General features: G+C 44.8%; 1 protein-coding gene across 1 annotated transcript in view; it reads right to left on the minus strand.

Annotated features, from left to right (window-relative positions):
• Positions 1 to 22692, minus strand: part of LOC124793741 (synaptic vesicular amine transporter) — a 781226-nt gene that overhangs the window by 110012 nt on the left and 648522 nt on the right. The window lies entirely within an intron of this gene.

A 22692-nucleotide genomic window follows, 5' to 3' on the forward strand; every position in this document is an offset into this window, starting at 1 on the left:
CACTAGTACAGTGTATATCCACCTTTCGCAGCAATGCAGGCTGCTATTCTCCCATGGAGACGATCGTAGAGATGCTGGATGTAGTCCTGTGGAACGGCTTGCCATGCCATTTCCACCTGGCGCCTCAGTTGGACCAGCGTTCGTGCTGGACGTGCAGACCGCGTGAGACGACGCTTCATCCTGTCCCAAACATGCTCAATGGGGGACAGATCCGGAGATCTTGCTGGCCAGGGTAGTCGACTTACACCTTCTAGAGCACGTTGGGTGGCACGGGATACATGCGGACGTGTATTGTCCTGTTGGAACAGCAAGTTCCCTTGCCGGTCTAGGAATGGTAGAACGATGGGTTCGATGACGGTTTGGATGTACCGTGCACTATTCAGTGTCCCCTCGATGATCACCAGTGGTGTACGGCCAGTGTAGGAGATCGCTCCCCACACCATGATGCCGGGTGTTGGCCCTGTGTGCCTCGGTCGTATGCAGTCCTGATTGTGGCGCTCACCTGCACGGTGCCAAACACGCATACGACCATCATTGGCACCAAGACAGAAGCGACTCTCATCGCTGAAGACGACACGTCTCCATTCGTCCCTCCATTCACGCCTGTCGCGACACCACTGGAGGCGGGCTGCACGATGTTGGGGCGTGAGCGGAAGACGGCCTAACGGTGTGCGGGACCGTAGCCCAGCCTCATGGAGACGGTTGCGAATGGTCCTCGCCGATACCCCAGGAGCAACAGTGTCCCTAATTTGCTGGGAAGTGGCGGTGCGGTCCCCTACGGCACTGCGTAGGATCCTACGGTCTTGGCGTGCATCCGTGCGTCGCTGCGGTCCGATCCCTGGTCGACGGGCACGTGCACCTTCCGCCGACCACTGGCGACAACATCGATGTACTGTGGAGACCTCACGCCCCACGTGTTGAGCAATTCGGCGGTACGTCCACCCGGCCTCCCGCATGCCCACTATACGCCCTCGCTCAAAGTCCGTCAACTGCACATACGGTTCACGTCCACGCTGTCGCGGCATGCTACCAGTGTTAAAGACTGCGATGGAGCTCCGTATGCCACGGCAAACTGGCTGACACTGACGGCGGCGGTGCACAAATGCTGCGCAGCTAGCGCCATTCGACGGCCAACACCGCGGTTCCTGGTGTGTCCGCTGTGCCGTGCGTGTGATCATTGCTTGTACAGCCCTCTCGCAGTGTCCGGAGCAAGTATGGTGGGTCTGACACACCGGTGTCAATGTGTTCTTTTTTCCATTTCCAGGAGTGTAGTACATCAAACGTCACTACATCGCCGGACGAGCGAAAGCTCGACAATTTGACAGAAACGTGACTGCAAACTCTTATTTATTGATTAACTGTTGTTGTTGTATATGCAACGGAGCAAGGCTGGCCGTGAATAACCTGTTGCAGAACGTAATAGAGGCCACCTTCATCACGCGGTATGCTGTAGGTGATGACGCACTCATTCTCCGCATTCCGCTGATACCTCGTGATTTCAATGTGCCCTTCGATTTAAAACGATTGCGGTTTCCCACCCGGCTTGCATTCGCTATGAGTACCAACAACACACAGAGCGAATCACTTCGTGTGGGACATTTTGAACATCACGGGCGACGCCGGACACTGCAGCTGGTGGTGGTGGTGGTGGTTAGTGTTTAACGTCCCGTCGACAATGAGGTCATTAGAGACGGAGCGCGAGCTCGGGTTAGGGAAGGATTGGGAAGGAAATCGGCCGTGCCCTTTCAAAGGAACCATCCCGGCATTTGCCTGAAACGATTTAGGGAAATCACGGAAAACCTAAATCAGGATGGCCGGAGACGGGATTGAACCGTCGTCCTCCCGAATGCGAGTCCAGTGTGCTAACCACTGCGCCACCTCGCTCGGTACACTGCAGCTGGTATGCAATAAAGTTAACACTGAGAATAAATAAAATAAATGCGATGAATTTCAGTTTGAAAGGGTAAAATGACATTATATAATTAAATGTAGAAGGTACATCTCTAGATTCCTAGGAATCAATACAGATTGTCAGTTGTTGCACCAGGTTATATTTTAAAACTGTACTTTAATAGGAACTACTAGCCACCTGCGTGGTTCATCCTTGAGTACATCTACAATGGATGTGGATATTTCATTCTCGTCAAACAAATATCGCATTCCATGCGTAATTCCACATCACACAGTTGTAAAAGTGCACGACTTCGAACCGGACATGTGACTGTACGGTAAACAGTTGTATGTAGATATACCCTTTGTGGCTTTGAACTTTGTTTTGATAGATGCTCGGTTACCTTTTGAAACTAATCTTAGGATATATTTGAAGCAATTGAATAAATAGTAGGTGCAGGGAAGCTAAGACGGAATGGCTTCAGGAAAAACGTGAAGAATTCGGAAAAGAAATGGTCGTCGGTCGGACTGAATCAGTATATAGAAAAGTCAAAACAACCTTCGATGAAATTAAAAGCAACGGTGACAACATTATGATTGGGATGGTAGTTCCACCGTTAAGCGCAGAGGAGAGAGCGAGTAGGTAGAAGAAGTACATTGGAGGTGTCTACGAGGGGGAGGACTCGTTTGATGACATGGCTGAGGAAGAAATGAGAGTTGGTATGGAAGACACAGGAAATACGGTATTAGAGCTTAGCAGTGCTTTGGAAGGCTTCCGATCAAATAAGGCAGAAGAGATACATAGTATTCCATTAGAATTTCTGAAATCATCGGTGGAAGTGGCACCAATTGGTTGAGTCTGGTCACATAACATCCGACTTTCGGAAATCTGTCATCCAAACGATTCCGTGTTGTCAACTGGCAAGACAGCCAGTCCACTAGGAGGAAGCCGAAAGGCACGCGTTTAAGCTCACGCAGGCTGGCGTGAGGTCTGGAACAGGTAAAGTAATTGAGACTAGCAAATAAAGTACGTAGCTGCTGGAATACTTAACTTTAGTCCATAATTGGTGAACATCAGTCTGACGGTACATGCATCACAAGATAAATAGCAAATGATAATGGCGTCTTGCTAGGTCGTAGCAAATGACGTAGCTGAAGGCTATGCTCACTATCGTCTCGGCAAATGAGAGCATAATTTGTCAGTGAACCATCGCTAGCAAAGTCGGCTGTACAACTGGGGCGAGTGCTAGGACGTCTCTCTAGACCTGCCGTGTGGCGGCGCTCGGTCTGCAATCACTGATAGTGGCGACACGCGGGTCCGACATATACTACCGGACCGCGGCCGATTTAAAGGCTACCACCTAGCAAGTGTGGTGTCTGGCGGTGACACCACATTCCGAAGGGCAGGTATGTACCAGAACTACTGCACAATCAGCTTAGCGGCACACGCATCCAAGTGGATGACAAGGATAATATGCAGAATAATGGAAAATAAATTTGAGGATCTGTTGGATAGTGATCACAGAAGAGATAAGGTCACCGGTAGGCAGTTCTGACGCTGCTAGTAGTGATGGCAGCAAGGATTAAGAAAAATCAGGACATGGTATAGGATTTGTCAACCTCAAAAAAGGCTTTGACAAAGTACATGTAGCAAGATTTTCGAAATTCTGACGAAAATAGGAGTAAGCTATTGCGAAAGACGGATAATGTACAATAAGAGCAACAACTAAGAGGGAGTCATAAGAATGGAAGCCAAGAACGAAGTGCTCGTATTAAAAAGGATGTAATTCAGGGATGTAGTCGTTCGCTCCTACTGTTCAATGTATACGTCGAAGGAACAATGACGGAAATAAACGAAAGGTTGAAGAGTGGGCTTAGCATTCTGGACGAAAGGATATAAATGGTAAGATTCGATGCTGACACTGGTATCCTGACTGAAAGTCAGAGCCAGCCGCTGTGGCCGAGCGCTTCTAGGCGCTTCAGTCTGGAACCGTGCGACCGTTACGGTCGAAGGTTCGAATCCCGCCTCGGGTATGGATGTGTGTGATGTCCTTAGGTTAGTTCTAAGTTCTAGGGGACTGATGACCTCAGATGTTAAGTCCCATAGTGGTCAGAGCCATTTGAACCATTTTTGCAACGGGCATAGCACTCCATCGCACAAACCGACACCTCGCACCTGTACAGCACTATGCATGCTCGTTTGCATGCTTGCATTCAACATTCTGGCGGCTATACCGGCTATTAACGTACCACCATTTCGCATTTGCAATGAATTATCTCGCGCTTACATTATTCTGTGTTCTTGCAATGTTAATAACTTACATATGTTACTTAGACAAATGAATTCCCGTAATTTCATTACTCTACGTTAATTATTTTTTTCCGTCAGTGTATGAATACACGATAATAAATAGTGCGTGGTCTCCAGAAACATCTCATATGCTAGAAACAGAAACTCCACCTCACAAAGTAGCACGGGCTTAGGTTACGGTAAACTAATTCGGCCAGCGCTGCTGTCATGGCAGGTTAGAGCAGCAACTGGGCGCGTGATTCTGTGTTCGGCTGTGGGCAGGAGCGGAAAGCCAAAAGGGGATTACGCAAATGGCCGGCCTCGGCCCTCCTCACCCCCCTCCACCCCTCCCCCTACCGACAAAGGCAGGCATCGATTGACGGGGACACGCCGTGTTTGGCACACGTCACGCGGACTGAGCCGTGTGTACCACGTATCAACAAGGACAGAGCCAGCGGGGCTCGCGGCCGGAAATGGGCGAATGTGCAAATGGTAGGCGCCGGGCCCGCTACGACTTAACGAGCAAAGGCTGCACCGCAGCCGACAACGTTCCCCGCCAAGCTGTGGCTGTTTACCAGGGTTCGTTCAGAACCCACCTTTGCTCGTAGAAATCTATTTAACATCGAAGTCGTTGAAATTCTAATGTCAAATTAGTACCATCTGGAATTTAAACTTTTTACAAATGTTATAGCGAAGTTAACCCGCTAATGAGTCAGCTTACCCATACGGCACCACGAACAACGGATATCAAATCTGCGGATTTCCTTCCTAATCGACGAAATCTATACACCTAAACCATGTAATATAATAACCTTGAATATCATATTGAAATACACGATATACAGCATTTAAAGTATTCCTCGAGGCACAGTATCGAGAATTTCACTATCGTATGGCTACATTAGAAATTTATCATTCATTATTTTATGTTGTATAGAAGAACTTAACACGCTGTGCCATCAACAAAATCACAAACTTCAATAATTTGTAATAACAGATCTGTGAATTTATAATTAAAAAGCACTCCGTCGGGACCATCCGACAGCCGTGTCATCCTAAGTGGAGGATGCGGATAGGAGGGGTGTGGGGCAGCTCACCGCTCTCCCGGTCGTTATGATAGTATTCTTGACCGAAGCTGCTACTATTCGGTCGAGTAGCTCCTCAATTGGCATGACGAGGCTGAGTTCTGCAGAAATTTTTACGAAGTCTCAGACGGTGTTCAGGGAAGACAGATTAGGCAGAATTGGTGGTGGAGTGTCTGTGTCTGTCAGTAGTGGTTTATCTTGTAGTGAAGTCGAAGTAGATACTCCGTGCGAATTGGTATGGGTGGAGGTTATACTCAACAGACGAACTGAGTTAATAATTGGCTCCTTCTACCGACCCCCAGACTCCGATGATATAGTTGCTGAACAGTTCAGAGAGAATTTGAGTCTCGTAACAAATAAATACCCCACTCATACGGTTATAGTTGGTGGGGACTTCAATCTTCCCTCGATATGTTGGCAAAAATACTTGTTCAAAACCGATTTTACGAAATCTGACTTGTAAAAAACTGTATTTTGTCAAACTATGTTACGTTTTCCCCTGAGCATGCCGTCACGCATATGTTATTTCGCAAATTACACAAAATATTGTTTGTAATAATACCTAAAACTGATTCCATTCACATACATAACCGTGACTGCGAGCCCATTAGAGTTCGCATTCGGCATCTCGTAGTTGTTAATATCACTCAAAAAAGCAGTTCAGTATAGTCACCAGTTGTAAGTGTTTGTTGTATGGTAGTGAGCTGGACTGGATAAATCGAGAAGTTATGAGTTAGATAATGTCTGACGGTTTTCGTTTCAAAAAGTTACATTCTGTTAATTACAAAACGATCCAGCATTTTGCAAAAGCGGTGACAACAGGTTTTCTGCAGCGAATGTACCTGGACAGTAATATATACATCTACAGCCTATTCCACAATGTAAGCAGAGACATTAAAAGTAGTATTTTCCTCTTCTTAGAATTAATTCGTCACTTCGTTTACACAGTTTGCGGCAGAAACACGTGAAATATTTCAAGTTTCCCTCAAATCATTAATTACGTAAGATCACTTGCAAGCTTCTAAATACATTTTTGCAAATCAGATATCACGCTTGTCATTTTGAAACTCCATCTGTCCACTTTGAATTCTTCGTTTGGTATGAAAATTAGGATAATAATTTTGTCTCAGATCACTAATTACGTTTTATTAATTATGCTGATTAATTTCAACTAATTAAATATTTTTTTCTGCAATACTACGCGTCACAATGGTCGGTTTGAAACCCATTTGTTCATTGACCACTCTTTGTCTAGCTACGAAAGTTCAGCCAAATCACTAATTACGTTTTTCTTAATTACCATGATAACTCTCAAGCAATTAAACAATTCTTTTCCCATAAGCAGACCTCAAGCCTCCCCCATGAGCCATGGACCTTACCGTTGGTGGGGAGGCTTGCGTGCCTCAGCGATACAGATGGCCGTACCGTAGGTGCAACCACAACGGAGGGGTATCTGTTGAGAGGCCAGACAAACGTGTGGTTCCTGAAGAGGGGCAGCAGCCTTTTCAGTAGTTGCAGGGGCAACAGTCTGGATGACTGACTGATCTGGCCTTGTAACACTAACCAAAACGGCCTTGCTGTGCTGGTAATGCGAACGGCTGAAAGTCTTCTTGGGTAGAATATTCCGGAGGTAAAATAGTATCCCATTCGGATCTCTGGGCGGGGACTACTTAGGAGGACGTCGCTATCAGGAGAAACAAAAATGGCATTCTACGGATCGGAGAGTGGAATGTCTGATCCCTTAATCGGGTAGGTAGGTTAGAAAACTTGGAAAGGGAAATGGATAGATTAAAATTAGCTATATTGGGAATTAGTGAAGTTCGGTGGCAGTAGGAACAAGACTTCTGATCAGGTAAATACATGGTTATGAATACAAAATCAAATAAGGGTAATGCAGGAGTAGGTTTAATAATGAATAAAAAAATAGGAACGCGGGTGGGCTACTACGAACAGCATAGTGAACGCATTATTGTAGCCAAGATAGATATGAAGCCCACGCCTACCACAATAGTACGAGTATATACGCCAGCTAGCTACGCAGATGACGAAGAGATTGAAGAAATGTATGATGAAATAAAAAAATTATTCCGATAGTGAAGGGAGACGAAAATTTAATAGTCGTGGGGAGCTGGAATTCCATAGCACGAAAAGGAAGAGAAGGAAACGTAGTAGGTGAATATGGAATGGGGGTAAGGTACGAAAGAGGAAGCCGCCTGGTAGAATTTTGCACAGAGCATAACTTAATCATAGCTATAACTTGGTTTAAGAATCATGAATGAAGGTTGTATACGTGGAAGAGGCCTAGAGACACTGGAAGATTTCAGATAGATTATATAATGGTAAGATAGAGATTTAGGAACCAGATTTTAAATTGTAAGACGTTTCCAGGGGCAGATGTGGACTCTGACCACAATCTATTGGTTATGAACTGCAGTTTAAAACTGAAGAAACTGCAAAAAGGCGGAAATTTGAAAAAATTTGGACCTGGATAAACTGAAAGAACCAAAGGTTGTAAGGAGTTTCAGAGAGAGCATTAGGGAACGATTGACAAGAACTGGGGAAAGAAATACGGTAGCAGAATAATGGGTAGCCTTGAGAGATGAAATAGTGAAGACAGCAAAGGATCAAGTAGGTAGAAAGATGTAGGCTAGTAGAAATCCTTGGTTAACAGAAGAGATATTGAATTTAATCGATGAAAGGAGAAAATATAAAAATGCAGTAAATAAAGCAGGCAAAAAGGAATACAAATGTCACAAAAATGAGATTGACAGGAAGTGCAAAATGGCTAAGCAGGAATAGCTATAGGGCAAATGTAAGAATGTAGAGGTATATATCACTAGGTATAAGATAGATACTGCCTACAGGAAAATTAAAGAGAACCACTTGCATGAATATCAAGAGCTCAGATGGAAACCAACTACTAAACAATGAAGTGAAAGCAGAAAGGTGGAAGGAGTATATAAAGGGACTATACAAGGCGATGTAGTTGAGAGGAATATTATGGAGACGGAAGAGGACGTAGATGAAGATGAAATGGCAGATACGATACTGCGTGAAGAGTTTGACAGAGCACCGAAAGACGTATGTTGAAACAAGGCCCAGGGAGTAAACGACATACCATTAGAACTACTGATAGTCTTGGGAGAGCCAGCGATGAAAAAACTCTACGAGTTCGTTAGCAAGATGTATGAGACAGGCGTAATACCTTCAGACTTCAAGAAGAATACCATAATGCCAATCCCAAAGAAAGCAGGTGTTGACAGGTGTGAAAATTACCGAAGTATCAGTTTAATTAGTCATGTCTGCAAAATAGTAACACGAATTCTTAACAGACGAATGGAAAAACAGGTAGAAGACGACTTCGGGGAAGAGCAGTTTGGATTCTGTAGAAATGTTGGAATACGTGAGTCAATACTGACCCTACGACTTATCTTAGGAGATAAAGGAATGGGAAACCTACTTTTTTGGTATTTGTAGACTTGGAGAAGTCTTTTGACAGTGTTGACTGGAATACTCCCTTCCAAATTCTGAAGGTGGTAAGGGTCAAATACAGGGAGCGAAAGGCTATTTACAATCTGTACAGAAACCAGATGGCAGTTATAAGAGTCGATGTTATTCAATCTATATACTGAGCAAGCAATAAAGAAAGCAAAAGAAAAATTTGAAGAAGAAATAAAAACTTTGAGGTTTGCCGGTGACGTTGTAATTCTGTCAGAGACAGCGTAGGACCTGGAAGAGCAGTTGAACGGAATGGACAATGTCTTGAAAGGAGGATATAAGATGAACATCAACAAAAGCAAAACGAGGATAATGGAATGTAGTCAATTAAATAGGGTGACGCTGCCGGAATGAGATTAGGAAATGAAACACTAAAGGTAGTAAAGGAGTTGTGCTATTTGGGGAGCAATATAACTGATGATGGTCGAAGTAGAGAGGTTATAAAATGTAGACTGGCAATGACAAGGAAGGTGTTTTTGAAGAAGAGAAGTTTTCTAACATCGAGTATAGATTTAAGAGTCAGGAGTCTTTTCTCAAAGCATTTGTATGGAGTGTAGCTGTGTATGTAAGTGAAACATGGACGATAAATAGTTTAGACAAGAAGAGAATTGAAACTTTCCAAATGTGGTGCTACGGAAGAATGCTGAAGATTAGATGGTTAGATCACGTAACTAATGACGAGGTACTGAATAGAATTGGGGAGAAGAGGAATTTGTGGCACTACTTGTCTAGAAGAAGGGATCGGTTTGTAGGACATGTCCTGAGACATCGAGGGATCATCAATTTAGTATTGGAGGGCAGCGTGGAGGGTAAAAATCGTAGAGGGAGATCGAGAGATGATTACACTAAGCACGTTCAGAAGGATGTAGTTTGCAGTAGGTACTTGGAGATGAAGAAGTTTGCACAGGATAGAGTAGCATGGAGAACTGCATAAAACCAGTCTCTGGACTGAAGACAACAACAACAACAACAGATCTCAAGCTGCACAACTCTATACTCCGTTTCCCCATTTCCTACATTTCGTTTGTCCATGAAAATTCGGATAAATAATTTCTTTCAAATCAATAATTAAATTTTTCTTAATCACCGTAATTGCTTACAAGGAAGTAAATCTTGTTTTGCGTAAGTATTCCTCACTCTGATCAGTCTTATATCCCATTTGTTTATTTACCACTCTTCGTTTGGCTATGAAAATTCGGACAATCCCATTGTATAATTCATAGGTAGCTTTGTTTTCTCTCCCCTCAACAATTTCACCAAGCTCACGTATATTGAAACAGAATTTTAAGTCTTTAGGATTATCCTGCACTCGTGAATTAGACTACGGTTGGTAACTGATTGAAAGCCTTTGCCTGTATTGGAAACAAGGCACTCCGTCTGATTACAGTTGTTGGCTGTTAAGGTGTACATCAGGTGTTGGCTGTTCTTGGAACGCTATAAGCGTGAAAAAATGGCGGTCCCTGGAGAAGGCAAGCAGCGAGTCCCCAGATGTATGCACACTTTGCAAGTAGTGGCGCAATGCTTTATGGGGCGGCGAGACGTCCTGCAGTCGCGCGGGGCAGGTGGCTAACGACTGCTGAGTCTGCGCAGCGCGGCTCGTGTTTAATGGTCTGCAACGGTGGCTGAAGGGGTGTGGGTGGGGGGGATTGCGGTGATACCATCGGGCCGACAGCTCAGCAGTGGACCCCGCTGGGCCATCACACCAGACACCAAGCCGCATCATCTGCCTTTCCGCACAAACTTTCGACCTCTATATCTACACCCATACTCCCCAAGCCACCGCGTGGTGTGTGGCGATGGGTACTTTGCGTACAACTGATATTTTCCGCTTTTCTGTTAAAATAGTGAATGTTCTGTTAAAGTAGTGATTCTTTGCGATTACGTAAATTGAAGGAGGAGGGGAGAGAAAGGAAAGGAAAGATAAGAAAATGAAAGAGATTATTGATATCAGCTACATCATGACTTTGTGCAGCATCATCGGCGACGCATGAAAATGTGTGCCAGACCGGGGTTAGAACCCGGGATCTCCTGGTCATTAGGCAGTTGTTTTAAGCACTGCGCCACCCGGACATTGCACGTACTATCTCGCCACCCCTCTCAGCCGACCCGCTTTTCCACCTACTGCCACCTATCTGAAGTCCTCGTGGACATTCTCCATGATGGCTTCTTAGAGATTCCCGAAGGAATTTGGGCGTGATTATGCATCAGCACTGAATATGTTGCATTCATCACCCATCAATGCGAATCAATTATATGAATGTAGATGTCTCTTCTTTCGGACATGTCCAATCGTGTCGGACCTGGATAGTCACAGGGTAGAATATTATGATGCGAGTTCACTGGAACGGGGCAGGATGATTGATCTCCTGGGCCTGTCGCACTGCGGCATTGCGTTTCATAAGGGCATGATGCTTCAAAACTAAGGCGTACATGGAACCAGTGGAGAGAAGATGGCAATACACAGCGCCGGCAGGGTACTGGAAGACACAATGTGACCACAGCGCGAGATAACAAACTTGTCCACTTGGCTGAAACGGGCAGAACAGCTTCTTTCACAGTGTTGGCGCGACATTGGAGCACTGCAACATGTGTGGAAATGTCTTTTTCGACGGTTCAACAACTTCCTCTGTTGGATGGATTGGTGGCACGCCTTCCATTGCGTCGGCTTCTACTGATCAGAACCCACCAACGTCGGAGACTGCAATGGGCATGGGAACTCCGACGGTGGTGTGCTGAGTGGCAAAATGCAGTGTTTTCGGGTGAGTCCTGCTTAAACTTGTCCAACAGAGATGGCCGCAAACACGTTCGACGCCGCCGTGGTGAACCAACACCGACTCAAAGGAAGGCCTCGGCGCTTGTTGGTGACGTCACGCCAGCTAGGCACGGCGAACACCACATCTGTGGCAGGCAGAAACGCCTTGGCGTGTTTATCACTATAAATCTCTTATTTTTGGACAAAATGTTCGGTATTGTTTTGGATTCTGCATTTTTATTTAGATGAAAGATTTTCTTACTATTGTAAAGCTACAAATGATGGTCGTAGTTCTGTATTACTGAATCCTGTCGAAACAAACGTAGATCAGTATGAGAAGACGCCTTGCCCCATTGCAAGCTTCGGAAATTTTACATTCAAGTAGCTATATTTACTTGATCCATTTTGCTATCGAAACTTACCCCAACCCCCTTACAATGAACTCGTTTCTTTTATTTATTTATTTATTTATTTTCGTTTGACATCGTAACTGGAAATATGAACTAATTTACATGTGTAAATGTTCAACTGTTGCCAGTCATTAGATTACAGTCGTTTTCAACGAAAGGAATTCTAAACAGGAAACAAAATAGCTTCATACATCGAAAACACTGCTGAGCTTAAACTTTTTTAAACATCCACATTAGGAAAGATAAATATTCCCCTCTTGCAACTGAAAGGAGAAACTTTATAAGATAAAAAAAATTTATTTGATAAAAGAAGTATCTCTCTTTTGCCTCTTCTTCTGTCCCCCACCCCCTCCCCCAACGTGTACAATCGCAAGATATTTCATTAACATTCAGTTCTCCTCAGCCCATAGTCAACCAAGATACCTAAAGAAGAGCACCAATATGTTCACAGTTTCTTGTAAAAGCAACCCAGTACAAACGTAACTTCCTCAGATTTACAAATAAGGTAATGGAGCACGAATTCTGTTGCTGCTGGACCATGAAGTTGTTTTTGTATGTCACTCCTTAAAACAGGTGGAAATTTAAGTTCAGGAGTACACTATTTGTTAAGAAGTGTAATGAATTACACAATTAATTGATTGCAGAAATCTCTCAGAACAATGTGTATTGGTCAACTACCGCCAATAGTTACACATTTTCCTGTGTCAGGGAGGGAGACACCACCATTATGAGTATGCCTGCAACAGACCTGGCGTTCGCCGTGCCTAGCTGACGTGACGCCACGAACAAGCGCCGAGGCCTTCCTTTGAGTCGGTGTTGGGTGAACGCAATTCCGCAGGTTGTACTACTGACAAAGGAACCTCCCCATCGCACCCCCCTTCAGATTTAGTTATAAGTTGGCACGGTGGATAGGCCTTGATAAACTGAACACAGATCAATTGAGAAAACAGGAAGAAGTTGTGTGGAACTGTGAAAAAATAAGCAAAATATACAAACTGAGTAGTCCATGGGCGACATAAGCAACATAATGGAGCATCCGAGCTTAGGAGCGCCGTGGTACCATGGTAGCGTGAGCAGCTGCAGAACGCGAGGTTCTTGGTTCAAGCCTTCCCTCGGCTGAAAATCTTACTTTCTTCATTTTCGCATAGTTATTTTCTGTCCGTTCGTTCATTGACATCTCTGTTCACTGTAATAAGTTTAGTGTCTGTGTTTTGCGACCGCATCGCAAAACCGTGCGATTAGTAGACGAAAGGACGTGCCTCTCCAATGGGAACAGAAAACATTTGATCGTAAGGTCATAGGTCAACCGATTCCTCCACAGGAAAACACATCTGATATATTCTATACGACACTGGTGACGGCATGTGCGTCACATGACAGGAATATGTTGTCGACCCACCTAACTTGTACACTTGGCGAATGGGTAAAAAGATTCTTCTACCTTACCCGATTTAGGTTTTCTTGTGGATGTGATAATCACTCCCAAAAAAGTGATGAAAACGTAAGAGTTTGTCACATAAACTGAAAATAAAAAATTAAAGTTTTCACTCGATGGAAGATTTGAACCAAGGACCTTTCGTTCCGCAGCTGCTTACGTTACCACGAGACCACGGCGCTCCTAAATTCCCATCGTCCTTAATGTTGCATATGTTCCCTTGAACTACTCAGTTTGTATATTTTGCTTATTTTTTCGCAGTTCCACACAACTTTTTCCTGTTTTCTCAATTGATCTGTGTTCAGTTTTTCAAGGCCTATCCACTGTGCCAACTTATAACTAAATCTGAGGGGGGTGCAATGGGGAGGTTCCCTTGTGAGCGGCATAGTGGACGAATGCCAAGTGTGATGGTTTGGGGCACCATTGCGCACAACACGCGATCTCGCGTCTCGTGTCTTGAGGTCACCGTGAACAGCTAGTGCAGTGTCAGGGAGGTTTTACAGCCCGAGGCACCGTGCCTTCTGCAGGCCTTTCGAAATGCCATATTTTAGCAGGACAACGCCCGGCTGCATGTGAAAGCCTTTTTCGAAAAATGATGGGGTACCGCTGCTTCTCTGGCCTGTACGTTCGCCTGACACGTCGCCCCTCGAGCATTTCGGAATGTGGTCGGTCGACAACTTGATCGTTCATGTCCTCCTGCAGTCACAATTGATGCTTTGTGGACTTGCCTACAAACTGCATGGCAGAGTATTCCTAAGCAGCACATTCAGGCGCTCTTTGTTTCCACGCCACGATGTCTAGCGGCTCTGATCGCAGCACGTGGTTGTGATACTCCGTACTGAATTTCGACAGTCCCAGTGCGAGTACAGGTCAGTATGCTGGCCATTTGTGTAGTTTCATGTCCTTAATCGGTAGAATAAATTCCACTGTGATCACGTATCTACGTCTTGGTGTTTCAGTTTTTTCCAAACTGTAGTGTACCATACTTTAAGAGAAAGTAAAATATGTAAGTCCCTGATCTAGCAATGTACGCTTGCTACAACAGAGACGCATCGCGGGTAGCTTAACCTTTTTTTAGGTTTCCTTGCTGACTTCGATCTAATACAGCAAGACGAAACTCACCATCATCGTAGATTAAGATAATCGCCCAGCAAGACGCGAATTATGCTTACGTGCCATTAAGTTGGCATTCTCTGTACAGAGATGAAATATAATAAAAAATGTTACATTCTGTGAGTACTGCAAAAAGCATTGATGTGTATATTTTACTGTCTTTGACATTTACTACTAATTACTTGTGGTGATAAGTTAGAGCGTAGTATTTTTCGCGATAGCAATTCAAAGATCATTAAGGCAGTAGCTTTATATTGAAAAAGTTAGTAATATCGCAGTGTGAACTCGTATCTCTCTCTTTTTCGCGAGATACATCTATGAGCAAACAACACAGGACTTGTAAAAACGTATGTCAGAAGCTCTAGCAATTAATTCTTGACATGAAAATATTGCAGAAAGTTCACTCAAGCATAGATCCGAAAATCCTTCGTTAGGAAGTATGAAAGGTCTATACTACCTCCTGGTTGTGTAATTTACCTCTTATGTGCTTTTTACTCGATGTCGCGTTTACAGTACGTCATAACATTTTATTTATTTTGCCTGCTTGTTGTGTTTTAGAGTGACTTTTATCACAACACATTATAGCGATGTATTTAGTGTCTGAAATGATAGAGATGCATTTCACACATGGCGTAACGCATGGGAATATGGACGCAGAACGTCAACTGTATGTTGAAAGGTACATTGTATAGGAACGTTTGTAAGATTCCACCAATTCTCGCAAGAGAAAGGATCATTCGAGAAGGGAGATGCGGGTGGTGGGAGACCACGTAATTTATCAAACGCCTGAGCTTGAACACAGGCTCTCCAAATTGTGGATGAAATTCCATTAAGTGAAGGAGGACTGCGAGGTGGGAAAGCGTTAATCACATGACGATGTTGAAAATTTTTCATGAAAATGTTATGTTCAGTGGACGCAAGAATTAAATAAGGCAGACGTTCAGTCAGGAAAAATTTTCTGTCAATATATGTTAGGGCAGTGTGCTGTGTTTCTGCGGTTCTGACCATCTACCTTAATCACTGACGAAATTGGCTTTTCACTGATGGAATTTTTGGTTATCACATCAATCAAGTTTGAGCTTACGAAAACCGTTATGGAGTCCGACAAGTTAGACATCAACAGAAGTTTCAGCCTCATAATCACCTCTCTGGCCCCTCCTTATTTCTGCAACCTCATACTGAACAGACCTATCTGCAGTTACTGAGACATGAGTTACTTCATTTACTTGATGATGTACCTCTACATGTCATCCAACGGATTTGGTTTATGCACAATATGCTCCACCTCACTTTACTCAGATAGCTGGCTAGTATCGCGAAAAATCACCTTCCGTATAGGTGAATTAGTCGAGGGGGGATCCATTGCATGGTCTGCTCGATCGCCAGATTGGAATCCAATGGATTCTTTTCCTTTGGGTATATTTAAAATCCTCTGCGTATTCAACTTCGTTACCCAGTTTCAGTATTCTGAGGGAGAGTGTCCAGAAAGGATTTGAGCAAATACGGAACACACTGGGAGTTTTCAACAACGAACGGAAAAGTCTGGAACGCAGGCTCAGGGGAATCATATAAGCAGGAGGTTGTCAGATCAAGAAATTTCTATAAACGTAAATATGCATACCAAATGTATCACTTATGTGCCATGAATAATCCTTTTGCACCTCCTGAACGAAGGATTTTCGGACCCACGTTCACATGAACTTTTTGTTTACTTATTTCTCGTATGGAGACTATACACTATTTACACAGTGTGGTACAAACTGAATATGCAAGATCTCTGGTCTTAATTGATCTTCCAGATTGATTTCAAGAGAGCCTATCCATCCCAGTGTTCTTGGAGATGCGTTGATGATATCCTTCCATTTTCCTCTGAAACATCTCTCGCGACGTTCCTCTACACTATCATCGCCGGTCTCCTCCGAAGCTTCGCAGTCACACACTGGGGTGTCCCGAGAGCCCAACTCGTAAATGAAGGACTTCGTTCTGCGATGTCCACATCGGATTCTGTTCAGTTGACACCAGGTTCTTCTAGGCTGTTGCAAGCTTGAAATACCTGTGGCGTCTTCGAGGCCATGACGACGGACGCTGGTGTTGTTTTTCCATGTCTCCTTCCACCCACCTTCAGTCTTCAGTGGTTGGATCTCGCGAGCAATGTAGAATGATTTCCTTGACTTCAGACGCTTGCTGGGTGGACTAACCAAAACTTCCTGGATAGGCAACCTTCGGTAAATTTCCTTATTAATTTTTTACCATTCAAGAGTCACTGCTTCTTGTTGTCTCAAAGCCGGCCGGAGTGGCCGTGCGGTTCTAGGCGCTACAGTCTGGAGCCGAGTGACCGCTTCGGTCACAGTTTCGAATCCTGCCTCGGGCATGGATGTGTGTGATGTCCTTAGGTTAGTTAGGTTTAATTAGTTCTAAGTTCTAGGCGACTGATGACCTCAGAAGTTAAGTCGCATAGTGCTCAGAGCCATTTGAACCATTTGTTGGTTCAAATGGCTCTGAGCACTATGGGACTTAACATCTGTGGTCATCAGTGCCCTAGAACGTAGAACTACTTAAACCTAACTAACCTAAGGACATCGCACACACCCACGCCCGAGGCAGGATTCGAACCTACGACCGTAGCAATTGCGCGGTTCCGGACTGAGGCGCCTAGAACCGCTAGACCACCGCGGCCGGCTGAACCATTTGTTGTTTCAAATGTGGTGAAGCAGTGTTACTGAGAGCAAATAGCCAAGGTAGACGAGTCGGTCTCAAAGTGCCTGTTATGATTCTCACGGTATCGTTCAGCTCAGTTGCACTCTTGTATCATACTGGTGCTCAGTATTCAACCACAGAATATACACTGACGGAAAAAAATCGCAATACCAAGTAAAAGGTGTGCGACGTAAACTAAAATTGGTAGAGGTGTCTCTACACCTGAAAAGCGATCACTATTAAAATTTCGAGCCAGTTGCATAACAGTGGCACTGGTAGCGCCACTATGAGGGCGCAGATCAGGTTTGCTTTCAATAGAGGCTGTAACGGTAGTGAGAATTAGTTACCTTTGAAATTGGAAGTTATGAGTTGACGTTAGTCAAGAAAGCTTTTTAGGGGACAAAGACGGTGTTATTAACACCGCACTGAGTTTGAACAAGGTCGTGTAATGGGGCTACGAGAAGCAGGATGTTCTTTCTGCTATTCGACTTGTCAGGAACGTAGCTACTGTACATGACTGCTCGCAGCGGTGTTTACGAGAGTGAACGGTCGCAAGAAAACCGGGCTCTACACGGCCACGTGGCACTACCGAGAGGGAAGATCATCGTGTTCAGAGAACGCTCTGTCGCATCGTGATGCATCTGCAACAGCAATTTGAGCAGCAGTTGGCACCACTGTGACACAACGTACTCTTACAAATCGGTTAATTCAAGGACAGCCCCAAGCCAGACGCTTAGTGTGCTTATCACTAACCCCAAACCACCGCCATTTGTGACTTCAATGGTGTCAAGCGAGAGCTCATTGGATGCCATGATGGAGGTCTGTTGTGTTTTATGATGAAAGCTGGTTCTGGTTTCAATGATGACCGTGTGTTGGTTAAAAGGAGGCCAGTTGAGGACCTGTAACCAATCTGTCTGCGTGCTTGATATACTGTACCTAAGCCTGGAGTTATGGTCTGGTGTGTGATTTCATATGACAGCAGAAGCCGTCTCGTAGTTATACCCACACCTTGACTGCAAGTATGTACGTCAATTTGGTGATTTGATCTGTTTTTCAGCAGGATAACTCTCGCCTACATACCATTATTGCAACAAAACTAGCCCTTCTAAGTGTCGACAAGTTGGTTTGACCTGCTCAGTCATGATATTTGTACCCAATCGGCCACATGCGTGATATCATCGGACGCCACATCCAGCATCAAACACAAAAAGCATTAACTGTCCGTGCATTGCTCGACAAAGTGCACGATACGGAACTCCATCCCACAGACTGACATCTGGGATCTGTAAAACTGAATGCGTGCATGTTTGCATGTTCGCAATCAACATTCTGGCGATTACACCGGCCGTCAATGAACCAGCGTTTCACTTCTGTAGTGTTTTATCTCGCGCTTACATTAAGCTGTGATCTTGCAATGTTAATCACTTTAGTATGTTACCTAGACAAATGTATTGCCGAAATTGCATAACTCTACATCAATTATTCTTTGATGTTACGAATGTTTTTTGTCAGTGTAAAAGAGATGATGAGACTCTATGGCGAGAGTCAGCTTGAGTCCCCCCCCCCCCCTCCCCCTCCCCCCCCACTGCGAATCCGAGGTACTTAGAGTGAGTATTGCTCATAACCGTTTTGTTACAGAAAGCTACTCTGAGCGGCTGGTTTGCTAAGAGACTGTTGAGGTGGAAAGGTGTCACTTCAATCTTTGTAAGGTTAGGGCACAGTCTCCAATTTGTACACTGAGAAGACAGAGAAACTGGAACACCTGCCGCCCGGGTTCCCGGGTTCGGTTCCCGGCGGGGTCAGGGATTTTCTCCGCCTCGTGATGACTGGGTGTTGTGTGATGTCCTTAGGTTAGTTAGGTTTAAGTAGTTCTAAGTTCTAGGGGACTGATGACCATAGATGTTAAGTCCCATAGTGCTCAGAGCCATTTGAACCATTTTTGGAACACCTGCGTAATGTTGTGTAGGGCCCCCGCGAGCACGCAGAACTGCCGCAACACGACGTGGCGTGGACTCAACTGATGTCTGAAGTAGTGCTGGAAGGATGTGACACCATGAATCTTGCAGGGCTGTCCATAAATCCTTAAGATTACCAGGGGTTGGGGATCTCTTCCGAACAACACGTTGCAAGGCATCCCAGACATATTCAATAATGTCCATGTCTGTAGAGTTTGGTGGCCAGCAGAAGAGTTTGAACTCAGAAGAGTGGTTCTGGAGCCATTCTGTAGCAATTCTGGATGTGTGGAGTGTCGCATTGTCCTGCTGGAATTGCCCAAGTCCGTCGGAGTGCACAATGGACATGAATGGATGCAGGCGATCAGACTGGAAACTTCCGTACGTGTCACCTGTCAGAGTCGTATCTACACGTATAAGGGGTCCCATATCACTCCAACTGCACACACCCCACATTACAGAAACTCAACCGGCTTGAACAGTCCCGTGCTGATATGCAGGGTCTATTAATTCATGAGGTTGTCTCCATGCCCGTACATGTCCATACGCTCGATACAATATGAAACGATACACGTCCGACCAGGCAACATGTTTCCACAGTCCAATGTTTGTGTTTACGACCCCAGGCGAGGCGTAAAGCTTTGTGTCGTGCAGTCATCAAGAGTACACGAGTGGGCCTTCGGCTCCGAAAGCCCATCTCCATGATGTTTCGTTGAACGATTCGCACTCTGAACAATTTACAGAAGTGTCGCACTTCTGTCACGTTGAACGATTCTCTTCAGTCGTTGTTGAGTCCCTTCTTGCGGGAGCTTCTTCCGGCCGCAGTAATGTCGGAGACTTATTGTTTTACAGTATTCCGCATTTTCACGGTACACTCATGGAACGGTCGTACGGGAAAATCCCCATCTCATCGCTACCTTGGAGATGCTGTGTCCCATCGCTCGTGCGCCGACTATAGCACCACGTTCAAACTCACTTAAATCTTGATAACCTGCCATTGTAGCAGTAGTAACCGATCTAATAACTGTGCCAGACACTTGTTGCCTTTTACAGGCGTTGCCGACCGCAGCTCCGTATTCTGGTTGTTCACGTATCTTTGTATTTGAATATGCATGCCTATACCTGTTCTTTGGCGCTTGAGTGTATAGTAGTCACCAAGTAATCTCAGGTCTTGTGTGAGCACATTTTCCATACTCTAGTTGCTTGCTTTGAGATGGATTGGCAGCATCGCCTGTGTAGCAGAACTTCTTGGACACAGTTTCCGGCACGTCACTTATATACAAGTTGACCAACTGTGGGGCCAGGGCAGATCCTCGTGGTGAACCGTTCTTGATTGTACATCACCTGCTCGTTTTGTCATGAAAGCAGATTCGGAAATACTGGTTTCTCAACATGTTGACCACAGAGTTGTAGCCTTAAGCAAGGGACAGTTCGCTTTAGCTTTAGAATTAGTCAATCCAGTCACGACGTATCGTAAGCAGCAGTTAGATCCACAAACGCTACTACAGATTTTGGTCCTTTCTGGGAAGCAGCTTCGATGTAAGATGTAAGCGCCAGTACTTGCTCACAGCTGCTGCGGTTTTGCCTGAAGCCTGCTTCGTAGGAACCACTTTAGTGGCAACTCTACCGTAAATCCTGTTGTAAATAAGGCGTTGTAGCAGTTTGTAACAGACACTGAGAAGGGCAGCTGGACGATAGCTTGGGGGATCGACTTTCGATTTCCCTGGCGTGAGGATTCTAATAGTTGTTGCTATCTTAAAATCTGCTGGTATCTGACCCTTGCTCAACAGTCTGATTAAAATCTCTTTAGCCATTTCTGCCATTTTTTCCAAGGAGAAATGGTAAATTCTGGGAACAGTCCACCTAGCCCTGCTGCTTTCTTTAGCTTTAGGTATCTTATGGCTTTCTCGATCTCATTGTCAGTAAAAGGAGAGCTGAAGGACATCCTTTTGTAGAAGCTCTTCTTGCATATTTTTGTGCTGCCCAGAGGAACATTTTCCGCTCGCGACTTGATGTGCTGTGCAATACGCGGTGATGTGATCTCTGGTTTCTGGCTTATTTTTGGTGTTGCTGCTTCTAACTGTCTGTGAATGGACCGTTTTTGCGGATTGAGTAGATAAAATCTAGTTCTTGGGAAGTCGTTAACCATCTTCCTTTCCTTTGGCTGTTAAGAAACGGAGAACTTTTCTGCCTATTTCTGGATCACCACTGCCCTCGTATTTCTTGCAGAAGTCTTCGGTCTCCTGATTCCAGCAGATCACATATTCCTTCCTGAAGCCACGTGGTGTATTTACTGGCTCTATAACTTTTGTAATGTTTTGGTGTCAAAGGTTTCTGACAGACACTTTATGTAACCTTACACACATACCTCTGCAAAAAACTGTGAAGTACATAACGGAGGGTTCGTAGCATTGTATCACGTATCAGGATTTCTTTCCGTTGTAACAGCATACGAAATGTCTTAAAGAACAGGCACCATGCACTCATCCAAATAATTCGCCTCGATGGGCAATGAATGCACCGCCTTCAGTGCGGATGCATAAGTACATTCGACCTTCAGCGTGAGCACGGAGAACATGGAATGGGACTACAGGTAGGTAGCGCTCGGTGGGGGTGTCAATCGGCCGGGAGGCGTGACGAGATGGTCCGCTCAATTACGATAAACAGCGTGTTCGGATGGCGCAGTGGTTAACGCATCTAACTGGACCCATCAACACAAGTTTCCCCAGATCATATGGCGTCGTGTGTGGAAAGCGGTGCATGCTGGCTATCTCGACACCAGCGTCCAGGCCACCTGGTATATCACCGTCAATTGCAAACAGGTCAACCAGTTTCGTTTGCACCGCATCCGCCTCGCTGGCACACCTCTCTGTGTTCTCTGTGGTGTAGAGGACACAGACGCTGATCGATTCTCATGTAGACTGTCGTCTGACGTCTGGAGGCTCGCGCAGCGTATCTTGGCTTTCCTTACCCGACAGACACCTGCTCAGATCACTTTCCTGACGCTTTTATTCCGGGATGTGACTCATTACTCCGCAACAAAAACTAACGCTGTGCATTGGATACGCGGTCATACGGTCCGCTACCGTTTTGGCCCCGATGAGAAATCAGAACTAGGTTATTAACGATCGACACTGTGCACTTCTTCGCAACCCCAGATACAAGAAGTTTCTTTTCCAATTTTCTACGGAGCGCCTTTCATTATTAATGTTCCACCTGGAACGTCCAAGCCATGAGATGCTGATGTTTTTTTGCTGACATGATGTTCTGAACGCACTAAAAACGGAATCTCCATTAAAATCTCGAAAAGACACGTTTGGACGTTCCGCCAATCCGAAGGCTCTAGCGACTCCTGAAATTCTGGTACATAGACTAATTTAATTTAAAAATTAAAAAAAAACATAATACATAAATAAATGAAAGAAAATGAAGATATATACATAGAAAAAAACGGAAAATGCAATAAAATATACTAAAAAAACAAAAACCCATACACAACTACTTTCGTTTTCATCCCTACTCTATATGTTCTTCCCCCCTACTTTCTTCCTTTCCTACATCCTTGTAGTA

Source organism: Schistocerca piceifrons, chromosome 1 (assembly GCF_021461385.2).
Source record: "Schistocerca piceifrons isolate TAMUIC-IGC-003096 chromosome 1, iqSchPice1.1, whole genome shotgun sequence".
Taxonomy (NCBI): Eukaryota; Metazoa; Arthropoda; class Insecta; order Orthoptera; family Acrididae; genus Schistocerca; species Schistocerca piceifrons.